The sequence below is a fragment of the Gracilinanus agilis genome, chromosome 1 (assembly GCF_016433145.1).
Source record: "Gracilinanus agilis isolate LMUSP501 chromosome 1, AgileGrace, whole genome shotgun sequence".
NCBI classification, from domain to species: Eukaryota; Metazoa; Chordata; class Mammalia; order Didelphimorphia; family Didelphidae; genus Gracilinanus; species Gracilinanus agilis.
Genome location: NC_058130.1, coordinates 382,616,117 through 382,643,203, shown reverse-complemented (window position 1 = coordinate 382,643,203; position 27,087 = coordinate 382,616,117). Strand labels below are relative to the sequence as shown.

Sequence of the window (27,087 nt, the reverse complement as noted above, 5' to 3'; positions counted from 1 at the left end):
ACTGCATGTTTGCCACTTCTGGACTTGGGGATCTCAAAATATACTTAGGTTCATAGATTATTAGAGCTGGAAGGAATTTTAGAAATCTACTACCAGTCCCTAATTTTATAGATGAGGAAACTGAGGCATAGTTTTTTTTAAAAGTGAATCACCCAAGTTCTCCTTGTGTTAAATAATAAATTGTGTTAAATTTGTGTTAAATAGCAAAATGGGGATTCAGACTTAGGCCTCCTCCCTCCAAATCCTGCACTGTTTCAAGAGACCATGATGCTAATATTTCAAAGATCTAAGATTTCATCAGTGTAGGTGCTCCTTATTCAAGTACAGACTGCAGACTTATTAGATGGTCTTTCATGAAGAATTCAGCAGCTAGGTGGCATAGGAGAGTTCCAGGCCTGAAGTTAGGAATACTTGACTTTATGAGTTCAAGCCTGGCTTTTTCTAGCTGTGTGACCCTGGGCAAGTTACTTAACCCTCTTTACCTAGGTTTTGGAAAATGAGCCAGAGAAGGAAAAAGAAAACTACTCCAGTATCTCTGCCAATAAAACCTCCAGTGAGGTCACAGAGAGTTGGCCAATGTAGCATTTGGGTATAGAAAATTGTTATTAAGAAGGATATTGTGTGAGAATACTTTGCTAGATGATGACAAAGTATTTTTCAACCCTTCACTGAGCCAGTACACAACTACTTGGAGACTAAGTATATCTATAAAAATCTATTTATTTATATTTAAAAGATATGAATATAAGGATTATAAACAAGGAAAACTTAACACTAAAGGGAAACTAAATATCCATCCACTTTTCTACATTTGCCTCATGGCAAAGCCTTCTGTTTCTTGAAGCTTCTCTGAACTCCTTACCAATAGCTAAATTCTCATAAAAACGTGATCTGACTAAAATTTAACTAAATCCTTATATACGAATAAAATATTTATGTTAAAAGTGTCTCCAAGTAGACAAATCAGTTAGCCAAATGTCTCAAAGGCTAACTGACCAGACTGTGGCTCTGAGATGGCTCTCAGAGCTCAGGCAAGCAGGCCTTTGGTCTTTCTCCTCTCACAAACAATTTTTAAAACAGCAGATCTGTCAAGTTCTTCTCCTTGATGTTTTTCTACAGTCAGGAAAGTGAATACCCTTCAAAATTATTAGAGCTGGAAGGAATTTTAGAAATCTACCACCAGTCCCTAATTTTATAGATGAGGAAACTGAGGCATAGTTTTTTTTAAAAGTGAATTGCCCAAGTTCGCATTGTGTTAAATAATAAATTGTGTTAAATTTGTGTCAAATAGCAAAATGGGGATTCAGACTTAGGCCTCCTACCTCCAAATCAGAGTTCTCTCTTCCCTCTCACCAGCAGAGCTAAATCCAGAGAGCAGGATCTGAGTTGAGCCAGTCTCCCCAGAAGCCAGGGACCAACTGTCAGAAGTCTAGCTGCTCTCCTCTCTCCAAAGTTCTAAGCTCATGCAAAGAGTTTTCCTTGCCTCAGTCATTCTCCAGTCTCAGAGACACCCTTCCAAAATTCTGTATATCAAACCTAATCAATATATTTCTAATTTCCTTACTATGACATGACTTAAAAAGGACAACAGTTAAGAATTCACCTCTTTCTTGCTGTTTTGGAGAGGACCCCATCTAAACTTAAGCTGGTCTAGGGACAACAGATATAAAGTCGACATCACTGGACATGTATCTTGGTAAGGACATCCTGGAGCTTATATGCCACTAGTTTAGTTTTAGAGAACCTAGAATCACATATGACCGAAGAAAGTTTTATGTCATGATTGAATTCAAATGGCTGAATCTAATACTTAAGAACCATTTTTAAAGTGACTGAGAGTCGGTTTGGGATAGTGCATAGATAGCTGAGTCCAAAGTCAGGAAGACCTGGATTCCAATCCTGCTACTGACTCCTACTAGCTGTACGACCCTGGGCAAATCACAACTTTTTATTAACTCGGGCAACTTTCTAAGATTAAATTGTAAAGGAGGCATCAATTTCTATGGATAGAGGGATTTTCCTCATTAGAAGTTCCTTATATCGGTGAAATCACATGTCCTGGAAAAAAAAAAGGGGTAGAAGCCAGGGAGATTTCCTAGAAAAGTAAAAAAAGTTTAGGGTCTGTAGTTTAGTAGACTGCCCTTTTATTTGCATGTTTCCAGATTTATAGACTGAGGTTTCCTTTCTCCACAAGATCTTCTAAACCTGCAATTCTTAAATCTCTATTTTTGAGTCATAGACTTCCTTGGCAGTGTGGTGAAACATATAGATTCTCTGAGAATCAAGTTTTTAAATACAAAAGAAAGAATCCAATGAAACACAAAGGAAACCAATTTATATTGAAATACAATTATCAAAATATCAGAACCCCACCCCAAACTTCACAGACCCAGTGTTAAAAACTCTTTTATGTAAACAGTTCCTTGTTTCATCTCCCCAGCAAAACTCCTACTCCCAAGATCTACATTCAGTCAAATGGGAACTTTTTTTCAAAAGCAACTTTGTTTTTGGCTCATTCGTTTTCCTTTAAATAGCAAAAACACAAAGATATTTCAATTCACAAATTCCTTGGCAATGAAAACTCCTTTATGACAAAACTGGCTGTGTTATTAAACAAAGTTTTCATCAATCACATGAAGATGACTTGGCAACCATTGTCTGGCTAAACCACAACATTCCTATTGAGATTCAACAAAAATATCTCTCCATGATTTCTATTTGTAAACTGATGGTGGCTAACAGGGCCACATCTAGGTAAAATAATGGAATGAATGAAGATTCCCCATATTTCCATTCCTGTGATCTAAATCACATGCTCCCTCTCCCTTCCAAATCATATCTCTTCCTGACTACATTTCATAGGCTCAGTGCCTTGTTGTTTTCTAACAAAATTGTCCCTAACATCAAAACAGGAAAGGTTCTGACCTTAGTCACCGAGACTGGTCAAACAGGAGGGTCAAAGGTCTTTCCTTGCTATGTGGCCTTCTGTTTCTCTCGGAAGGTAGTGGGAGAGCTGGCCCAGATACAATCTCTGATTGGGGTTGAGTGACAAGTGTAGGTTCTGCCAGAATTCCCTGCTTCTTCTAGGTCTAGAGCTAGAGCATTCCCTGTCTACCATAGGAATCTTCTCCAGACTCTATGCTCCTAATTTCAATGGAGAAAAGGTGAGGAGCCTTCTTCCCCCACAACAAGTCAACAGGCATTTACTAGGCACCTACTATGTACAAAGCAAAATAACAAAACAAACCCCTTCTAAAACAATAACAAGAAAGCAGTTCTTGTTTTCAAGGAACTCACATAGGAGAGAACTTGCAAACAACTATATATAAAACATAACCTGGAGAGAAGGCACGAAGTTTGAGGACTGGGAAAGAATTCTTACAGAAGACTGAACTTTAGCTAAGTTTTAAAGGAAGTAAGGAGACAGAAATGAGGAATATTCTGGTCATGGGAGATAGCCAAAGAAGATGTCCAGAAAATTCCCACCTCTAATTTTATTCTTCCACTCTCTCTAGTCTGGGGAGGGGAAGAATTCTTACTCTTCCCCACCCCCCCATCATAGATCCCTCTGTCACTCTGGAGAAGCTTTGTGAATTCCTTCTTTGAATAATGGGTTTTGAATGCATATGGTTATAATGAAAAGTAATTATATTAAATACAGTTATCAAGATATAAAAAATAAATTCACAGATCCCAAGTTAAGAATCCCCAATCTTGTTCAAGACTCCCAGATGTGTTTTTCTGAAGTGATGTTTAGCATACTAGACTCCATTATATTTAATGATACTTTCAAAGTCTTCCTCTACTCCTCCTTCTGATGTCGTGGAAGGTCTTCTGAATAATTTCAGCCATAGTAGGGAAATTTCTAAGAATATTTTATTGAAATATTTCTTTTTTGTTAATAGGAATACCATTGTGCTGTATTTCTGCCTTTGTTTGGATGTGATGTTAGATTTAATGATGACTTCATGAAGAACTCAGGTGTGAAAATTCACTTATTGAAATATAGATTAAAATTGCACATATAACTGTTAATGATTTGTAGTAATAGATAACCCATAAACTAGAACCCACCCTGGAGAACTTTGGGTGAGGCTGACCCTATATTTTGCAGGGATTCCATGCTGCCATCTCTATATAACATAATTAACCCCCCAAAATCTTAATTTAAAAAAACCCTCTATCCACTCATGATTTTGGATATTCTTCTGACCTTTGTCACAAAAACTGAACTGCCATAGATCATTCTTTCTTCTCAGGTCACTGCCAGCTCTAAGGTCATAAATAATGCCAAGCTGCTATTTTTTTTTTTTGCATTCCATCTCTACTTGCCTCGAATTGCAACAGGCTTCTTCAATGAAGATAATATTTCTGACTCAGAATCAGCAAGACATGAGCTCTGAATTATCTTCCAAGAGGGGAAATAGAAACGTGAAGGTCCATTTGTGGATATTCTCTTGCCCAATCCCTATTGGGATGAAGGGCATGCATTTACAAGGTAGCTGGCAATAGCTAGGCTTGTAGTCTATAGCTTTGAGGCAGATCAAAAGCTAACTATCCCACAGGGTTGATAAATTTATAACTTTTACTTTATAATATGATCGAGGACCAGTTGAGCCACAGATAAAAATACTGTAAGCTACTCAGCATTTTATATAATGAATATAACATTTGACAGGATCCCCTTCTCTGAAGAAGTTTTAATCAGATTGAGTGTTGGAAGGAAGCTTAGATCCATTAAAATGGAACTAAATAGGAAGAGTCAATTTCTATCTACTTGGGTTTTTTGTGGTGGGGAAGGGGTGAGAGGAGATATAGCATTCTATATCCAGAGTTTCAAAGGACTCCTGAAAAAAGGACTCATCTATTCCAATTTCCTCATTTTATAGATGAGAAATTGAGATCCAGTAAGTTTTATGCCCATCTTACCTAATGTCATACATGCCATAAGCATGCAGCAAATGAAATTCAAATAATCATTAACCTTATTCCAAGTCAAATTTTTAAATCATTATTGCCAACCCTTCACCATCATCCCCAAAACCTAAAAAAATACCAATTATCTTTCAGGGTGGTTAAAGGTTGGATGGGATGGATTTCTAATGCCTTTTTCAGCTTTTGAATTTTGTGAAAATTGATATCCCAAAGTCTCTGTCTTCACTAAACTTATCTTCTTTAAAGATGAACTACATCTCTTTCTACTCAGGCTTGGAAAGGATCATCTCACCAATTTGTATTAGGAGGTTTTGCAGATATAGTGGCATTTAAATACAACCCATCTTTAGACCTATTGCCCCAACGTTGTTGTGAAGATCAAATGTGAGATGATATATACATATTTATCCGCCTTTGCCTTAGCAGCCCTATCTATATCTATAAAACACTTAGTACAATCTGGCACATAATGGGTGCTATATAAATACTTGTTCCCTTCCCTTCACCCTCTGTTTTTCTAAGTAAAAATCAGGGAACTGAAAAATTACACTCATATTCTACTTTCATCAGAAGATAACCCATCATTTAAAGGATATCACAGAATTACTCAATAAATATTTGTTAGATGCTTTGTGTGCCCTCACAACTTACATTCTATAGGGGAAGACGAACAACGGATACAAGGTAACTATGTGGAAGAAGCATTAAAAAGTAGTGGTGATGGAGGGAGCAAGAAAAGGCATATGCAGAAGGGTTAGCCATCCAAATGTTATGCTGCATATACATGTTTCTCAATTTTAGAATCCACACCAAGGCACAAGAATACTACAATGTCTTGGAAAAATGGATTATTATTAGAATCTATTTTGAGTATCACAAATCAAGTAAGTTTTTCATTAAGTTTTACATAAAAGCATGTATTATTTACTTCTCTAAAACCTCTTGGATTCAAATATTGCTCTTGGATAGGTCTTTCTGATTTCCCTAGTCTAAAGTTCTTTAGCTGCTTTAAATGAATTTCATCATGTGGTTGGCAGGCAACATTACTGCAGAAAAACAGAAGAGAAATAGCTGTGTATCTCTGCTACTGAGACAGGAAAAATGTATTTTGTGTTCTATCGCTTAAATGCTAAATGAATTTAACAGCAGAATGGGCATGCACTAAAGTATCAGCCCCCTAACCTTTATAATGTAAGAGTCCAGCTTAGAACTTGCCAAAGCCTGAATGTGACTGAAACCAGAGCCTAGATGAGGAATGCAGGGGAAGCTAGAGAGGATAAAATAATCAGTGAATAGAATGGTCTTTCTTCATTCCACATTTGTCTACTACCTGTTGTCACATTTCTCAAGAGGAGTGTTGCACAGTGAAAAAGTGAACTAGACTTGGAGTCAGAGGAACAGAGGTTAAATTCCAGCTCTGGTGCCATCTTGGCAAATGATATAACCTTTCTGGGCCTCAGATTCCTGAAATATAAAATGAGATCTCTGAAGTCTCCTAATCTATAATCAATAATCAAGGAGGGAAAGCCCTTTGGAACCGGAGCATGAATCTGGCTCCTTTGCCTTATGGGCAATGGACTAGACATAAAGAGCAAAATCAGACCTGGAATTGGGCTACCAAAGGAAATTGAGTGGGAATACAAAAATCACTGTGAGTGTGACTTCTGAAATCTGTCCAAAACATCAACAATCATGGCCCTGCTCAGCAAATAGGGGTAGGAAGTTGTCTTAAGTTTTACATAGTGATTGTCTATAGTTAAACTCACATGACCTGTGGAAAAGCAACCAGAGAATGTTTTAATGCCTGGAGGAAGTTACCTACAAGAAGCTAAAAGTCAGCAGGAGCTGAATAGTTATCTTATATTGTTTCTATCTCTATGGAAAATCCCCTTTCATTCAAGCACCTCCTGTATTAAGTGGAAGTTTTAAAGACTAAAACATAGTATCCTAATGGAGCTTGCATTCTGTGGGTTGGGGTGTGAACCATAACAGTATATAAGTAAATAAAGTTAGTTTGAGGAGGGAGATAGACTTGGGGGTAAGAGAAGGGGTCTTAAAAATGATAACTGAGCCAAACTGAAGAAAACAAAACGATTTGGAGAGGTGAAAATGAGTAGTGAATTCATTTCATTCATGAGGGATGATTTCTATAGCCTCTATTACTAAAACTGTGGTATGGTGGAGATGTTGAATTGGAGTTAAAAGACGTGGGTTTGATTCCCAACGATGGTGTTTGGTCCCTATGGGAGTTTCGGTTTCCTCAATAAAATGGAGGAGTTGAATTAGAAATTTCATTTAATTCTAAATCTACGATCTCTGTTATATAGCCAAACAGTCCAAAAATAAGTGTGAGGGAACAGAGAAGAAGCATACCCATGCCATTTATCGAAAACAAATTACTATGCTATATGGAATGGCAAGGAAAATATATATTTGGTTACTCCAGACATGTTTTCTGAGAAGTGAAGGTCAACAAAATTATAGCCTTTATGTTAGCTAAGGGAGTGAAATTTAGTTTAACTAGGACAGGCCAGACACCATTCCTCCCTTCCCCCCAACCCCCAACAGTTCAGCACTCTCAGGCACTACTGGTTGTACATTCCTTGGGGACCTGCTGGGTCTTGCAGATTAACAACCTACAAGTCCAGCATTAAGGAAAAACCAAAGCTATGGTGGGAATGATCCTATTATAATGTAACTTATCAAGATAACAAATGGCTTACTCAATGTCACTGGCCATTCCAGATTTCCAAGTGATATCCCTTCCCCTTATGGTTGGTCTACAATATACTCTGGAATTCTGGGTGTGATGGTTTTTTTTTTCTGTTTATTTTGGTGTACCTGAGAATTTGAGGAATTGTGGTTTAAAAGAGCAGGTATTGTGAGGCCGAATTGCAGAAGTCCTTGGTTAGTGGTAGTTATCATGAGGCTTTGGTAAAGACCACAGAAAGGAGAAATGTTTCTTCCAAATGACAGTCTTGTGGATATTTTGAGAAGTGGATCACCATAAGCTTGGCGCCAGGCTATAATGGCCATGGCCAGCACTGGGTTTAGGAGTGGTCATTAGGTCATTCTAGGAATACTGACTTACCCTGGAGAAGGAGGAGGCTTTTATAGTGATGGGTTTTTTCATGCTGAAACAATGGTACATGTTAGGACACACTCTGGTGTGTAGCTAGTGTAAAGCCACTTTAATTCCCTCAGACAGTTTGGTACTGTTGGTGTTGTCAAGTGTTAAGTTTTCACTCTTATTAAATACTTAATATATTTGGTGAAAGTTGGTAATATGTAAAAATAATAACTATATGGCACTTCATATGACAAGAGTTGGTAACATATAAAAAATAATAGCTATCATTTATATGGCACTTTATTTACAAAGCACTTTACATATCTCATTTGATCCTTACAACCAACATGTGAAGTGGATGCTATTATTTTACCTATTATACAGACAGGGAAATGAGACAGAGAGGTAAAGTGACTTGCCCAAGGTCACGAAGTAACTAAGGCAGGCTTTGAATTCAGGTCTCCTTGACTCTAAATCCAACATGCTATGCCATCTGGTTGCACATCATGGTACTGGCCCTCTAGGCATTTATACTTGTTTATCAGGCCAAAGGGGCCTGATATAATATAAATATAAATATATATCATATATACATGTGATATATACACATAAATATATAATCACATATATCACAACATAAACACATATAAATTCCACAAATATCAACATGCAGATACTCTTATAAGAATTGAAACAATCTTTTTCTCAAGCCAGATCATTCTGCTTAGTTTTTGCTGAAAACTAAGGCTATGACTGGGGCAGCTAGGTGGCTCGGTGGATAAAGAGCTGGGCCAAAAAGATTCCAGTTAAAATTCAGCCTCAGGCACTAGATGTGTGACCCTGGCCAAGTCACTTAACCTCTGTTTGCTTTAGTGCACTGGAGAAGGAAACAGCAAAGATCTCCAGGATCCTTGCCAAGAAAACCCCATGGACAGTATTGTCTTGCTATGCTCTGTGAGGTCACAAAGAGTCAGATACAACTGAACAACTAAATAACAACCACCACAAAGGCTTTGACTATGTGACACTGTCCTACCTCCACCCCCAAAAGGGGCAGAAAGATACAATTCGGGAAGACAAAGGGAAAAAAGAGAGGAAGAAAGAGAAAATGAAAGAAAACCTGTAATACAGTTAATCTATACTTGCTATATCCATTTGCAGATAATACACAACAATTAAGGGAAACTTAGGAATGTTTGGAGTACCCCCCCCCCAACTTTTTTTTTTTTTTTTTTTTTTACATTTTTAAACCCTTAACTTCTGTGTATTGGCTCCTTGGTGGAAGAGTGGTAAGGGTGGGCAATGGGGGTCAAGTGACTTGCCTAGGGTCACACAGCTGGGAAGTGTCTGAGGTCAGATTTGAACCTAGGACCTCCTGTCTCTAGGCCTGACTCTCAATCCACTGAGCTACCCAGTTGCCCCCCACTGAGCTACCCAGCTGGCCCCCCCCCCCTAACTTTTGAGAGAGGATTTCATCTTCATAGAATGTTCTTTGGAATACCCCTTGGGGACCAGAGTCTAGACTGTAAGGAGCACCTAATGTTAAACCCTTCTATTCCAATCCAGTTTTTATATAGCTACTAGACTAGTCATTTTAAAGCATAAAGCTGGAAATATCTTTCCTTGGCTCAAAAAAACTTCAGTGCTTTCCTACTGTTAACATTGCCTGATATTCAAGTCCCTCCACCATTTGGAAGAATCCTTCCCATTCTGATAAGCACTCCATGCTTCAGTTAAATCAGTTGTCCCCAGAATACACCCTTCTCTTTCACTCCTGTATGTCTTTGCTCACCTATTCTCAATGTCTATAAGATACAGTGCCCTCCTCCAATTCCTAACCTCTTTCAATCTTTCCTGCCCTTTACCACTTAAGAAAACTCCTCCAAGAAAACTTCTGGCATTTCTCAAATAGTCATAAATTTTCTCCAGCTTTGACCTCACCAGTATTTTGTAACTCTCTAATGCCCATGATGCATTTATTTGCATCATATATTACATTATATCATATTATTTTGTAGCATATATATATATGTGGCTCATCTTTCTACTACCCAGTAAGATCTGGGTCTCTCCTAGTCTCTAGCACGCTAATCTGCCCAGGATAATTACTTGACAAATACTTGTTGAATTGAATCTGCTCATTTCAGTCACTTCATGGTACAGTGGATAAAGTGTGGGGTGTAGTCAGAGGACCCATGCTTGAAGACTCATGCTACCACTGCCTGTATGTGGCTTGGACAAATTACAAATCTTTCTGGGGATCAGTTTCTTCATCTGTAAAATGAAGCATTAGGATGTTATATCTTCTAAGGTCTCTTCTGGCTCTAAGCCTAAAAACCAATCTATGATCTGTCATGACTGAGGCAGTTCAACCATGATATTCAGATGAGGATGGCCAAGAAGACTGGATCACTTATGCTTCTGTCTAGTGGTTCTATAACACAGAACATCTTTTTTCCATCTACTATTGGATCATTAAAAAAGAAAAGAAACTGTAAAAAAAATTGTGTTGGTTTACCTACGAAAAACAAAAACAAAAACTAGGCAGTAAGTCTAAAGGTCAGATTATATCCTAAGTAGTAGGACAGGGCTACTAATCCCTAACTGGCATGGCATGCTGATGTGAAGCTAATCTGACCCCCATTGATCTCAATAGTTGAAACTGGTGCCATGAATTTTTAGAATTACACAAATTATGTTATTTCCCTGTTTCCCACCTCTCCATCCAGATAACTGACTTAGGTCATCATTTCAAAGTATAGACATTTCAATTTGTCGAGGATTTAAAAACGAAAACTGCTATAAGGAGTGTGAGTTTTTCACTGGTCCCCTTAAAAAGTGAGCATTGAATGCTCATTAATTCTCCTTGATGCCTTCAAAAACTCAGGCATATTTAGAAAACTTCCTAACAAAAGTTTCCCTTCCCCCATGATATTTGCCTTCAGTTACCCAGGGATTTCCAGGGGCTGGAAGGTCACCATATATAACCAATACTAGCATTCTGTCTCCAAAACTTACCTTGACAGTGGCCGGTGTTCCTTTTCAAGTCACAGGAACAGGCCAACTGGGAGTTGTGGCTTTTTCCATGTGAAGTACAAGTGCGGTCGATCATTTGGCTCATGGTCGAAGGTATTTCTTGGGACATCTCTTTTCTAGGACAGTCTCCAATACTCTGTTCTTCACCAGATGCGCAGAGCCAAGATTGATGACATTAAAACACGGAGAACCTGAATATACAAAAAATATTTTACTCACTCAGCAGTAAGTTTCCTATTTAAAAAAAAATCAACTTCTATACACATATATACCATCTACCTATCTAGGGGGGGAGGAGGGGAAAGGGAAGTTTCACTTTATCTAGTTTTGGAGCACAGAGGCTCATTCTTTCAATCTGAAATAAACTGGGGTTTTTCCCCCCCTGTAGCTTAAAATCTCCCAGAGAACCCGCTTCCACTTGTACGCGAAATCTGCCTTTTGCTTTCTTTCTTACTTTTTTTTTTTTCTTCTTTTACCTTTCTCCTGCTCCAGGGGACATATATTTGAGAAACCCAAAGCAAGTCGGAAGGAAAAAGGCAATACTAACTTAAACAAACAAGCCGGCAGCACTAAGCAGCGTAGCTTCTCGAAACCCGGAGGCAAGCCCGGCTGAACTCAGTCAAGAGATTTCTATCCACGGTCTGGAGTTGCGGGCTGTGACAGCTGAGAAGGATCCAGTTTAACCAAGACTTGAGGTGGGCGGGGCTCGAGTGAACTGGGGCTGATTAACGCCTAGAGGCGGCCAATAAATGACGGAGTTCTTTGGAGCCGGCACCAAAGCTGGCATCTGGGAAACTGCGTATTCTTTTAATAGTGGAATCCGCAGACTTTTTCCGGGTCCCTTAGTTTTGGTAAAGGACGAAAGCCAAGAGATCAAAGCAGTGATTCGTAGCTCAGAGGTGAGAGTTTAGAAGCCGGGCTGCCTTGAATAAAGACCAGCGTGGACTGCTCCACCCACCATTCCACCTCCACCCCCACCCCAGAGACAGTTGTGCTGAAACTACCAACTTCTGAATCTCCTGTGAGGAGACCCACCTGGCTTCCGGGGAGGGATCGCCTAGTCTCGTGCAGAGTGGCTTGCTTTTCAAGATTTCTAGTTGGAGTTCTTTCGTTAGAAAAGTAAAAACCTCCACCTTTGGCCTGTCCCCCAATTATGCTCACCAAAGAAAGTATCACCCAGTCCACAATGCTTAGCTCAGTTTCTCTTGGCTTCCTAAGGACGTTTACCTGTGAAGTCTGTCTCCTTATAATTTTTCCTGCGGTTTCAGATTAAAAACCCCAATCCCGGAACAGCCGAAGCTTTAATCTCCTCGGACTTCAGTTTCTTTATCAGTCAAATGAGTGAGTGGCATTAAGTGGCCTCGGGGGCCCTTTTAGTCCTCCATCAGGTGATATGATATGATCCTTGGACCATAAGGTAGAGCAGCCGAGCCTCGACCACCTTAGACCTGGAGAGTACACGCTACTGAGGGAAATAACCAAAGACTGGAACTTGGCACCAATTATTAGGAGCAGGACAGTGTGGTGAATCCTATTTTTGTTGGTGGCAAGGAGGAGGTCAAACCAAGAAGCGCCAGCTATGCTCCAAACACTGTGCAAAGCGCAGAGAAGCGAGAGGGAGACTAATGAAGGGAGATATCGGAGAGAAGATTGTTTTGCCATGGCGTTTAACACAGACACATATCTATGCACAGGTGGAAATTCTAGGTCACTTACTCTTTTTGCAGGCAAGTAGTACTCATGCCTCTCAGACTTTGTGCAGCCTGGAAGAGAGAGTCTGGAATTTTCTCTTCGTTTTTGTAAGATGAAATGTTACCTAGCCTTTAAAAAACGAACTCAAACTTCACACTGTTCTGGAAGCCTTTCTTAACCTCTACTCCCTCTAACCTTAATCTTAGTGTTAGATTTTGTTCTTACCTAGCCCTTTATTTTTAAATTCCCTAATACACTTATTTTGTTTAGCTTTTTATGCCATTCACTTCCCAAACAACATTACTGCCCCCTTACTGTCTTTCCTCTTCGAACCTTTTCATGGAGGTGGAATGGACAAACAAACTTGTGATTTTATCAGTGCTGAAAATTTCCAGTGTGGACAATGTTTCCATAGAGGTAGCTAGCAACTGATACATAACTTCTAGTATTAAAAGAATTGCAAGGGGGTACTTGCTCTTGGTCGCACAACCAATAGAGTCAGCCGCACTTGACCATATGTTTACATCTATAATGTATACTGCCTCTCAGAACTCTCCATTATAAGGAGGAACAACAGTTGATCAAGACCAGCAGCCTCAGAGATCCCTTCTAATAATGCCATTTAACATTTTGTCTCCCATCACTGTGGAGAGGAGAGAAAAGGGTTCCCCCTTTTTTAAACCTTTACCTTTTATTTTAGTATCAATTCTAAGACAGAAAAGTGTAAGCAGAGTTAACTAAGTTGCCCAGCATCACATAGCCAGGAAGTGTGTGAGGCCAGATTTGAAACCAGATTTATTCACTGAATCATCTACTTGCCTCAAGAAAAATATTTCAAGGGAAACACAAATTTAGAGCTGGAAGAAATATTTGAGGCATTCTAAACCAATTTTTTCATCTTGACAGATGAAGAAACTGAGGTTCAGAGAAGTTACATAACTTGTCCAGTTATACAAGTGGTAAATGGGAGAATCAAGATTTGAATCCAAGTTTTCTGACTAAAAATAGAAGATCTTCTTTCCACTGTACTGCACTTATATCATCTGTCCTCTCAAATCAAGATTCATCATTTCATTTAACCTAATTTTCTGATTTCTTTTAATGTTGTTTTATCTATATTATTGTAGTTATGTATATTCTGTTTTATTCATTCTATATATATAAGTTTATATAAGTTTTCTCGTTTCTCTGAATTCCTCATTTTTGTGATTTTTTATGTCAGAATATTATTTCATTCCATATATATACATTATATATATTATTTAGCCATTCCCCAATTGATCATTTTATTTCCATTTTTGTGCCATGCCAAAGCATTTGTATAATATTGAATAATCTACTATAGTTATGCTTATTCCCTATCCCATTACTGGACTGTAAGTTCCTTCAGGATAGGGAGTCTGTTTTACTTAAATTTTGCTTCTCCTTCAGTACATGGCACAGAACACACTTGTTTATAGGAGGGCTGTCTCAGAACAGGACATTCCATTCCTTGCCCTCTTTGTGGGACCAAGATCAGCTTACTTTTTTTAAGGTAAAAATTCTTTGTAGAGTTGGGGGGAAGAGAACCTTAAGACCTATCCAGGAGATAGATGGATTGATGAAAATTATTCTTTTATAATTTTGTTTATTATGTTTTGTTTTTTCTTTTTTTGGTCTGATTAAAGGAGATAATTTCTGTAGTGGAAATGTCCTCTAAAATACAAAGGCACAGATTAGCAACTTATAGTAGTAGAGAGTTCTCTGGGGACATGGAGAGGGTAAGTGACTTGCCTATAGTCGTACAACTGTATTTGTCAGTAAATGTTTTATATGCTTTTTAATATTTCTGCACTCTGACTCATCATGGGGGCCTTCAATTGACCAAAGATAGATGATTATAGCATGATAAACTAATTGATCAAAGGAAGGCAGTCACAGTATTGTGTTTTTGTGATGAATCTAGTAATCATGGAACTAACTAGAATTATATTTTATGTCATTGTCATGTGTCCTGTTGTAAGCCACAAATAATACACATTATTCTTCTTTTTGACCTGTAAGTATATCAAGATATTCTGAAGATATTAGCCTATCTAGGAAGTATATCAATATATCAAGAAGTTCAACCATTTAATAAGACTGCAAGACAGACCTTGAAAGGAAGATTTTAGGGTGTGGATTCTGTGAGGTCATTTAGGCCTTTAAATTTTTGGAATTTGAAATGTCTGTTCCAGATCCTTCAGTGTTCTGAGTGCAATGCTCAGTGAGAATCAATACTGTTCTTTCTTGTGATTTTGTCCCATGACTTTCCTCCTGGACTTTGCTCTCATCACCATGGTGCAGCTGGAAGGATGATTGTTCCTGCAGCACCAAATTTGATCTGATATGCCAAGGAGGCTGTCCCATAGCTGAGCACCACTTCCATTTATATGCTTCCATTTCCCTTGTGGATGGTGCACAAATGTGAAGCCAGGTAAAGAGGAAGATGAGGAATGACCTAGTACTCTGGAAGGGAAACTGGATTAGCAGACTTGAATTCTATTCATGGTTGTGTTGGTTGCTGAATGACTTTGAGCAAGTCATTTAACTCTCCAGACTTTGGTTTTTCTCACTTAACTGATAAGATGATAATACATGCCCTAAATAGAATGGCTATTTAAAAGTGGAACTGCTTTAAAAAGTAAAAAATAAATATAAAGGCATTCTTACCAAGTACTGATAATCAAAGGTACAAAGGTACAAAGTAGAAGGAACATTTTGTTCTTTTAAAAAAAGTCATTGTTCACTTTTATTTTGATCTCATCTTTACTTCATTCCCAAATATTTCCTTTCCTCCTTCCTTCCCCAGAGAATCATCTTAAAACAATGAAAAGAGAGACAGAGGAATTAGTTCAATAATACTAACCAGTTCTTCAACACTGGGTCTGATGATATAATTACTGGTCCATACCATAGTATTCTATCTCTTCAAAGAAAATAAAGGTATATTTTCTCCTTCCTTTTGGATGGGGCCAAGCATAATTATAATTATATAGCTTTTAGTATCATGTTCTTTTTTAAAAAATTCTTTCCATTTACATTGTTGTAGTAATTGAGTATATTTTTTTTCTGAATTTTTCTTCTTTAGCATCTGTTTGTATGTCTTCCCATAGATCTGTACATTTCAGAAGTGGAAGTTTCACAGAGTAGAATATTCGGATTTTATTCCAGGAAAGAATCGAAGATATCACCTTATATCTGAAGAAATTTAGAGGTCAAATGACTTGTCCAAATCACCCAGCTAATTAGTTGCAGAGCTTGGGCTAGAATCAACTCCTCCTTAATACCCAGTTCTGTTTTCTTTCTTTGCTTTTTTTTTTTTTTTTTTAGTTTTCATTTTCTTCTAGGGGAAACTTTAAAAAAAAAGGAAATAAAATTGAAATTCTAGTTTATAAAAAGGAGACAACTGAGAATGTTTTAAAAATTCTGGACAAACAAACTTGAAATGGTTTACTCTGAAACCCTCTAGATTGAGCTACCAATCTATTTAACTCATTAACTTTCAAAGGGAGTGTGGGGAATCAATGTTAGATGGTACTGAGCAGTGACTTACAATAGGTTCTCAAACATCATTGCTAATATGCTCTTCCTGTGAGCACTTCAATATGTAATCATAGTGATACACATACTACTCATCCAGCTCTTGTGTACTTGTTCCACATTGGGTCCTTTTGTCTGAGCTTCACAAAGGGAAGCCTTGGCATACCGATATGTGGTTGGCTCAATTAAATGGATTCTTTTGCTTTTTGTCAGACCAAAGTTTCAGCCTAAGAAAGAACTGATATTTTCATCCACTAATTCCTACTCTCTGCAAAGCCATGCTTCTAGGAGAAGCTGCAGCTCAACTTAGACCTGCTGTTTTTCTTTCACTTTTCAGTTGTACTTCCAAAAGATTCTGCTTGCAATTGGGCTTTCTTTGCCTACACATTAAAATTGGAAGCATTGTGGCACAGGAATTCAGAAACTGGCCCAGAAGCAGTTTCCTATGAAAAATTCAATATACCTTTGGCACTTTCCCATATGATATAATTAATTGAAGTTGATGTGATATTTTAATCCCACATATATGATGACAAAATCAGGAAGCAACTAAAGGATAATACCTCAGATTTCTATTGTGTTTTAAAGGTTGTAAAGTGTTTAAAAATTTTTAAATTTCTTTCAATTAACAAGAATTAATTTTCTCTCCCATTTCCCCTTCAGTGAAAAAGTAAAGCAGAAATCTTGTAACAAACATATACAATTAGGAAAAACAAATCTCAGATGCCATGTCCAAAAATTTTTGTTTCATTTTGCAGTCATTACCTCTTTATTAGGAGATGATTATTCTGTTTCATCATGAGTCTTCTGGAATTGTCTTTGTTCACTGCATTGACTAGAATTCTTAAATCTTTTGAAATTGTTTTCCTATACAATGTTGTTATTATTGTATAAAATTTTCTCTTAGATCTATTCAGTTCACTCTGCATCAGATTATACATGTCTTCCCAGGTTTCTTTGAAACTGTCAGTTTTGTCATTTGTATAGCACAATGATATTCTATTAACATCCATATACTATATACTATGATTTATTCAACCATTCCACAATTAATAGGCATCCCTTACTTTCCAGTTCTTTGCCTCTACAAATAGAACTGCTATAAATATTTTCATATATACCAGACCTTTACTTCTTTTAAAAAATTTCTTTGGGAATATAGACAGTAATATTATCACTGAGTGAAAGGGTATGCCAAGTTTAGTAATTAACTCTTGTTTTTCAGAATGTCAATTCACAGCTCCACCAATAATGTACTGATATGCTTGTTTTCCCACAGACTCCTTAACATTTGCCATTTTTAAATTTTTTTCCAGTATTTCCAATCTGACAGATATGATCATGGTGGTAAGTCAGAATTACTTTGATTTGCATTTCTCTAATTATTAGGGGTATGGAGCATTTTTTTTCACACAGCTATAGAGAGCTTGGGATTTTTTCCCTTGAGAATTCCCTTTTCAAATTCTCTAGCCATTTCTTAATTAGGGAATGGATCTTATTCTTATAAATTTGAAATAGTTCCTTATATATTTCAGAAATGAGACCAAAGCTAGATTTCCCGGTTCCTCTTCAGGAACTTCAGGAACATTCCTGAAAGAGAATGAATCTCAACTTCTTGTGATATCTTAATAGTAAACCATCACATTCCTTATAGTATGGATATAAGGTCCAAGGTTAGGATTTTATAGCTACCAGGAGAAATGTAAGTGGAATTTATCCATTGTTTCCCAGGTAACATATTTAGTTGGAATTCTTTCATATCCTGTCATTATATATCCATTCAATTCTAATAATTCTTTCAATAAAGAGCATCATAATTACTAAGAACATCAGAGTAATCATTTTGGATTTTAGTGAGATGAACATTTTTATGGTGACTTCCTTTGGAATAGTATTGATCAGGTTATTTAAATTTTTCAGGCTTCTAAAATGCCTCTCATTTTTTCTTTCATCTATTGAGCCTAGAGTAATCAAGTCCAGATTCTTAGAAAAAATTGTTGTATCAAGGCAGAGTAGGGCCCTTGCATCAGTGACACCAGATTTAAATGGTATAGACCGCCCCCTAGAGGCCCAAGAAATCTTAGCTCATTGTAATAATTAGTGTCCTAATAAAATGCAATCCACACTTCTTTGGTGGTTTAACTAGCATAAACAGATCTGTATTGGGGGATTTGAAGTATAATTATCTATTTATGTGAAGTTGAACATGGCTTTTAAAACAATTCTCTTGTCTGAACTTTGATGGATGCAAATTTCTAGTTTTTTTTGTTTTTAGGCAAGAAGAATTGTGACATAAAAGAAAGAGCACTGGACTTAGAAGACTTGGGCTTCAATCCTGGTTCTTGTCATTGGGAAAATCACTTTACCTTTCTGGACCCTTGTTTTTTCAGCTATATAATGAGGTGTTTGTTGATTTCTAATGCATTTTGGACTATTATGAATCTACTTAATGCATACGACTGAAGGGTTTTTGTCTGCATTGAGGGAGTGTGTACCCATTGAAGTTACACACCAATTAAGTTATCTCACTGGAGTACTTTAATCAAGAAAAGAACAATAGGCCTAACAACCCCCAAACTGCAAGAACACTACGAATGCAATAGTATCGAGGACAGTCATAAATAATTTCATTCCATAATGTCCACCAAGTGAAAGGGAATGGACAGTCATATAGAGTATATATGCCAAACAGAATTTCTCAAGGTTTTAGAAAGGAAACTTTGAAAAGATCTCAGTCACTGCCTTAGAAGGAAGGCTACTGTTGTTAATCATGATCAAAATAAATAGCAAAGCAGATGGGGTTATTTCTTTTTCTTTAAATCCTTACCTTCTGTCTTAGAATCACTACTTAGTATTGATTTCAAGGCAAAATAGTAGTAAGGGCTAGGCAGTTGGGATTCAATGACTTGACACAGTGTCTGAGGTCAGATTTGAACCCAGGAACTCCCATTTCTAGACCTGACTCTGTATCCACTGAGTCACCTTGCTGCCCTGATGGGGTTATTTCTAAAGTAAAGTTAAGTAATTTGTACCAGATTAAACTGTTATTACATCATTTGATTGTTCACTGACAATGATCTTTCTCCTTTGTATTTTTTTTGTCAAAGGTTTATGAATAGGTATAAGTTTGACTCATCAGAAACAACAATATTCATTGGATTTGTATGAAAGAATTTATTGAGAACTTTACATTTATCCTTATTTAATTTGAATTTATTAGATCTGGCCCATCATTTTAGGACTGTCAAGATCTTTTGGGATCCTGATGTAATCATCTAGCACATATGCTATCCCTCCCAGATTTGAGTCTTCTGCAAGTCTGATGATTACTATATCTGTGTACATATATAGAAGTGTATGTGTGTGTGTGTGTGTGTACTCCAAGAATGAATAAAAATCTTAAATAATAAGAGCAGCGAAAGACAGAGCCCTAGGGTATTTCTTTAGGGACTTTCCTCCAAGTCACCATCAACCTATAATGAACTCTTCAGATCTGGGCATTCAAACAGGTTTAAATCCATCTAACTATAAGATCATCTGCCCTACAGAATCTCCTTTTTGTCCACAATGATACCTTGAAGAACTTTGTCAAATGTTTCTGAAATTGAAGTTTATTATGATTATAGTACTTGCCATATCTGTCTAGCAATACAATTTTCTATCAAAAAAAAAAAAAAGAGAAAAGAGGTTAGTAACACAACTTGTTTTGGATGAAGCAACACACATTCTTTGTGGTTATTGCTTCTCTTTTGAAATGCTTAGAAATTATCCCTTTAATAAAAAATTTCCCAGGAAGTTCCACCAACTGGTTTATAATTTGTGGATCCTATGACCTTCAAAAACTCAGGGCATTTTTGGTGACCTTCAAAATTCTAGTCAACAATGGGGGGAGGAATGAAGGAGAAAAATGTGTGGTAACTCTCAGATATGATTTCCCTTTGGATAATTTAATTATATTTCAATTTTTGCTGTCCTCATACTTAGCTCAGTATTTAGTAAATGCTTGCTGTTAGAACACTTATTTCATTGATTAAAATTTAAATGTGAAAATTAATATTTTATTGTAATGTGAATAGTTATTCCATTGTGTCTATATATTTGTCCTACCATAAAGTTAATTAACAATCTGACTTAGGATTTTAGCATTTCCCCCCCAATTTTAATGCATTTTTGGTTAAAATAGGTACTCCTGAAGTATAGTTTGATATTATTCAATTTAATGACAACTATGTTCTATGGGAGACTCTTAAGAAGGAATTAGTTAACCTGTTGTCTGTATACTTGTTTTGTTTTTAAAAGACAATGTGATTACTTCATTTCAATATGATTGGTTTTCTTTATATTTTATGCATTTAAAAACACTATCCAAAAAAGGTACATTGATTTCACCAGACTAACAAAGGAACTTATGACTTCACAAAACTTAAAAACTCTTACCATAAATCATTCTAATTAATAGTCGTTCTCTAAAAGTAATGGGCTAGGGGGCAGCTGGGTGGCTCAGTGGATTGAGAACCAGGCCTAGAGTTGGGAGGTCCTAGGTTCAAATTTGGCCTCAGATACTTCCTAGCTGTGTGACCCTGGGAAAGTCACTTAACCCTCATTGCCTAGCCCTTACCACTCTTTTGCCTTGGAACCAATACACAGTATTGATTCTAAGATGGAAGGTAAAAGTTTAAAAAATAAAATAAAATAAAACATAAGTAATGGGCTAGAGGCAACTCAGTGGCACAATAGTTTATAGTCATTGGGGCCAAAGTTCAAATCTGTCCTCAGATATTTCCTAGCTATGTGACCCTGGGCAAGTCACTTAACCCTATTTACCTGCCCTTCCCCTTCTGTTTTAGAGTTGTTACTAAGACAGAAAGTAAGGGTTAAAAACAAAGTAGTTGGTGACATACCTTCAATCTTTGTTCTAAAATGCTAAGGCATCTGCTTAAAAATCAGGTAATTTATTTATATCCTGAGTAAAATTTTTAGTTTTGAATACAAATGGCAGCAAATGAAATCTAAATACTAAGATTTTTCATTTTAAAATTTGACTTTAACCCCAAGAGCAGCTAAAAATATATTAATAATATATCAGCCCACCAATTAACAATGACTATAATTCATTTTAATTCAGGATAACATTCAACTATGTATTGATTTGAAAATGTTCCAATAAATTAAGTTCTATTAAAATTAGTATTTTTGTAATCCATCCTTAGAAAACTAGAATTTCTACATTTATTCTGGATGCCAAAACAAACAATTTTTTAAAAGTATCTTTTTTATACACTTTGCTATAATCAACCCTGAAATGAATGTAACTGGTAAAATCAACTTAATTTTGTGGCTTAAAATAAAAATGAAGGCATTTGCTTGTCTCTGTTCTGGTGACAGTGTTCCCATTTTCCATGATCTTTCAAAGAGTGCTGGCAGCATCTCAGCTAGCAGATTTTCTGATTCTTCCAGTATCCTATAATTCATCCAGGCTTGTTATGTTGAATTCATCAAGGACATCTTTTCATTTATTTTGGATTTCAACTCCCTCTTTAGCCATTTTTTGGTCCTCTACTTGTCTATCATATGATCATTCTCCCTGGAGGAAACACCAGAAATAATATGAGTAGAATGGTTCTGTATTTTCTCTGTGGGCCATTATCAATACCCCATCTAGCTCAAGGAGCAATCTTGCTCAATCTTTGCTAGTCATTTTACTTCTAACAGAGCTAAAACAAATCAAACAAAAAAAACCTCTTTTAGTTCTTCTCTATTCACCTTTCATGTCTTGCTCTTGCTTTCATCTTCCCTACATGTCAGTACTATAGTGTTTCCATGTTTTCAGCTGTGTGGCTATCCCTCCAGCCATGCCAATTGCAACCCATTGGTGCCTCATCCGAGCAACTCTTGTCCATACCCTCCCACAGACCCTCCTCTGTAGGAGGCCTCCCCTTCTTCTAGGACATAGATTTTAACATTCTATGATACCAGCATTTGGACTGTCAATCTATTTCCCTCATTCTCACTAATGAATGGCTTCCATCTTTTTTGATCACATCCTTGTGAATAGTAACTTTTATTCCTTTCTTTAATACAGATCATTGTTAGTAATATGCCATAGCCTGTTTTTGCCAACCATTTATCTCTCTATTGCCCTATGAGTCACCTACAATTTTGACTCTTTGGACATTGTGGTATTTCTTCACAAACATATAAGGTCTGTGGAAGAATATTGATATAGGAAGATTGGTTTTGGTTTCAGGGAGCAATTTGGAATCATGATAAATCTTGTATTATTTTCCAAATGCAATCCAGCCCATTTTCAGTCACTTAATCTCCTTTGACCTCAGTTTCTTTATATGTAAAACAAGGACATCGGATTAGATATCTTAGTTTCTTTTTGAGTTTCTGGTGTATTGCCATTTATTGGTCCTCCCGACCTGGCTTATTTTCTTTGGATCCTTTGGTGCTCTCTGCTGCCATCTATTGGTCTTCATCAACTATATATTTCCCCCCCTCTCCCCAAAAAAGAGTGAGTTCTTTTAGCTTTTTTCTTAACTCATACATGTTATGAGCTTTTTAGTGACTCAGAACAAAGCAGACACATTAAGTCTCCATCTTTAACTTCTTTTATTTCTTATGAGTTTTCCTTCCCTGACCTCCACCTGATATTTGATTTAGGATGCTAAAATTCCTTTCAACTCTTTTCTATTTCAGTTGTTCTGATTGTGGTCCATATAAATGATTCCTTAGAAGCAAGACTGAAAGGGACTACTTTTGTTCTAATTCATGTCCATAACAACGTATCAGCTTTTCTCACACTAGCACCACAGAATTTCAGAAGGAATCATAGAGGCAATAGAGTTCTACTTAAACCTGTCCACAAATTATCCTTTATAGCTCTACAGAGAAGTTGTCCTCTTGTCTTAGCTTGAAAACATCTAATGGGGCAGGAGGGACCCACAAATTCCATTACAGTCCATTCCACTTTTATGCAATTAGCTCAATTGCTAGAGTTTTCCTTACACTGATCCAACACTTGTCTCTCTGCAACTTATAACTATTAGTTTTAGTTCTTTCCAATAGGATAAGGAAGAGCTACTCTAGGCCCTCTGCCACATGACAGTCCACACAGTGCCTCATACATGGTACGTGCTGAATAAATAAATGCTTGTTGACTGACTTCAGTAATTGATTTAAAGACAGCTGTCATTCTTCCATTCTACCTCCTTGCCCCTCCCTCAATCCCCACAAGTCTTTTTTCTCTAGGATGAACATTTTCATTGTCTATAAACCATGCACTCCAGGCTTTTCATTATCACAGTCACTTTCCTTTCTATATTTTATAGCTGGTCAATATCTTTGCCAAAATGTGGTCACCAGCACTGAATATTATATTATAGAAATCTCTTCATGGCAGAGAAAAGCAGAATTTTTTGCCTTCCTTGTTCTGGAAAGTAAGCCCCTTTTAATTAGCCCAAGGCTAGCATTTCCTCAGTTTAGAAGCCTTATGATGCTTTTTACTGATTTCAAACTTGTGACCCAATAATACCCAGATCATGTTAATGAAAACTCTTGTCTAGCCACGCTTCCTTCAATATGTCCTAAGGAAATTCAGTTTTAACCAATCATACAGAGTTTTTCACCTTTCCCTAAAGAGTTTCATCTCCTTAGATTTGACCTATAAAGATCTTCCTGAATCTCGACTCTGCCATTCAGCATGTAAATGGCCCTTCCAGGTTCATGCCATGGAAAACTTAACAAGCATGTCATTTATTCTTTGACTTAAGTCATTGATTAAAATGTTTTCATTTATTCATTCATTTATTTATTTTTTAAAACCCCTACGTTCTGTCTTGGAGTCAATACTGTGTACTGGCTCATAGGTGGAAGAGTGATAAGGGTAGGCAATGGGGGTCAAGTGATTTGCCCAGGGTCACACAGCTGGGAAGTGTCTGAGGCCAGATTTGAACCTAGGACCTCCCGTCTCTGAGCCTGGCTTTTAATCACTGAGCTACCCAGCTACCCAGCTGCCCCCTGATTAAAATGTTAAACAAGGCTAAGGACAGATCTCTCTGGTGCATTACATTAGAGAAGTCCTTTCGAGTCAACATTGCTCCATTAATGACTATTTTTTGTCAGCATTCACCTAGTCCTAAATACACCCAAATGTTTTGTCATAGGATTTAGGAAAATATCCCAGTGGGAGGAGAGGAAGAATTGAAGGATCTTGTCAGTGGCAATAATATAGCAAAGAATTTTCCATTTAAAATCAATGAATTGAAAAAAAATGTTGTGGTATATGATTGTGATATAATGCTACTGCATTGTAAGAAATGGCAAGCAAGTTAATTTAGAAAACATGGAAAGACCTACATTAAATTATGAAAAATGAAATGATCAGAATCAATAGAACATTCTATACAGCAATAGAAATATTGTTTGAAGAATGACTCATATATTTCTACCTCCTTAGAAAGAACTGATAAATAGAAAAAAGCAAGAGAGTTTTATATATACATATATGTCCTTTTGTCAAATGACACCTTTTCTAATGGAAGGTGAGGAAGGGGAAAGGGAGTTAACTGGGTATTTTAATGTAACAAATAAATAAACCATTAAAAATTAGCAAGGATATCTCATCCTCAGGTGGGATGTTTCAAAATATAATATGATAAAAAATTAATGATGGTATTAAATGATTAGAAATATATCACATAAGCTAACATATCCAAAATTGTATGCCATAAATTTTTATGTTTCTCAGGTTATGTAGTTAAAAGATCTTATGTAATTATATAGTTATATAGTTATATATAGTCATAATTTATGTCGTTAAAAGATTTAAATAGATGAAAAAGTAGTTGTCATTGTTTTACATTTGGCTAATTCTATACAATATCTTTCCTAGATAGGTAGTTTGATATAATGCATAGAAAGTTGGCCTTAGCATCAGCAAGACCTGGGTTCAAGTTCTGCTTCCAATGTATCCTAGCAGTAAGACCCTTCATTGTTTCAATTAATTCTCTAAAACTGTAAGTTAGAGAGGAGTTGTCTATCTACACCAGTGGAAGATTTTTTTTTTCCACACTGGAAGTTCCCTAACACCAACAAAACCATATATCCAGACTAAAAAAATGCACATATTCATATTATGCCAATTCAGAAATATTTAGTATTTATTTTTCTGAAAAAACTTTGGAAAATCAAAGATACTAAACTAATTTGAATTAGTACAAAAGGGCATGTCAGCACTTTGTGTTAAATGTTTCACACTGTTTTATAAATGTTTTGAGTTGAGCAAATCCATAAAGGAATTGTTGCCAAGGATGACTCCTCTCATAATTTTAAAGCTTTGTTTTGAGGGAAATATTATCTGGTTTATTTACATCAGTTCCTTAAGATCATGTTTTGTTAGAGCTGTTTGATGTCCAGGGAGCCATTCAAAGAACATTTTGTCTTTTTTTTCCCCTTTCTCCTTTTGAAAACACATGATTAGCCTGAGTAGTAAACTTTGCAAAACTTATTTTCTTATCTTCACTGCAGGCCATCATCTCTTAGGTTATCATAATTTAGTATGTTAGATATTGCCTGCTTTTGAAAATGGATACAAGAATCCTGGACACTGTGCTTGATTTTAGAGCTAAATTTTATATTTTGAAATTCTTGGTAGTTTTGTAAGATCATAAAAAGTAAAATTTCTAAATGTCATCCACACAATTATCCCTTGAATTTTTTTTGAAGACTTAGTCTTCCTATTTTCACCCACTTTGGAAGTATAGTAGTTATTCACAGACTTGATCCCAGTACTGATGTGTACTCCTCTTTACATAGGTTGGTTGCCCTCTAGTCCCTGAGGCCCATGGTACTTTAGGTTGAGTATGGATACCCCTATTAGTTTTGTACCTGCTGCCAAAAGAATGCATGAATTCATTACATTCACTGGTCTCAACCCTAGGAAATAATTGATTCTCCTCCCTAAAGGTCTTCAGGCAGAAGCTGGATGACCATTTGTTCGGGATGGTGTAGAGTGGATTTTTGTTCAGGTTTGGGATCATAGAATCATAAGATAACAACAGATCTAGAATTGGAAGGGACCTCAGAGGTCATTTAGTTCAACCCCCTAATATAGAGAGGTATGGATTAGATTCATTGGACTCTGGAGTTCCCAATAAGTATGAGGTTATGACTTTATGAGGTTTGAGATTCTGTCATTTCTGTTGACTTTTAACTGAACTTATCAAGATACAACTGTGACTTCAGCAATTCTGAAAACCCCTTCAATGATACAGATTGAAACCCATCCATATTTGTCCATTCTTTTAAATTCCTATGCATGCTATTCTAAAAGTTCACCAGAGAGAGTCTACCCAACAGTGTTGTCATAGGAAAAAAGTATGAAATAGGTGTATAGGGAAAACAATGTGTTGGAAGTCTTCCTCATTTTCTCCACTTACAATATCTAATATTTCTTGTATCTATCACCTCTCCCCGCTTTCCACTCCCAGTGCAATCACTGTATTTCAGGTTTTCATCATCTCATACCTGGTTTGCTTCAATTACCACTTAGGTCGCCTTTCAGACTCAAGATTCTGCCCTTGTCCTTGTCCTAGTAAACTTCCTAATGTATCACTGATTATGTCATTCCTCAACTCAAAAATCTTCAGATTTAATTATTTTTTAAATTTTTAAAATTTTATTTTAAATCTAATTTCTATTTATTTATATACACACATTTATTTATTTTCTTCTTCTTTTTTCTTTTTTTCCTTTTTCTCTCTTTTTCTCTTCTCTCCCCCCCCCCCCCC

The 27,087-nt window shown here is 36.6% G+C and overlaps 1 pseudogene; it reads left to right on the top strand.

Moving 5' to 3' along the window:
- The first annotated feature begins 11,790 nt into the window (after positions 1–11,790).
- LOC123252054 overlaps positions 11,791–27,087 on the top strand; it is an 86,246-nt pseudogene continuing 70,949 nt past the window's right edge.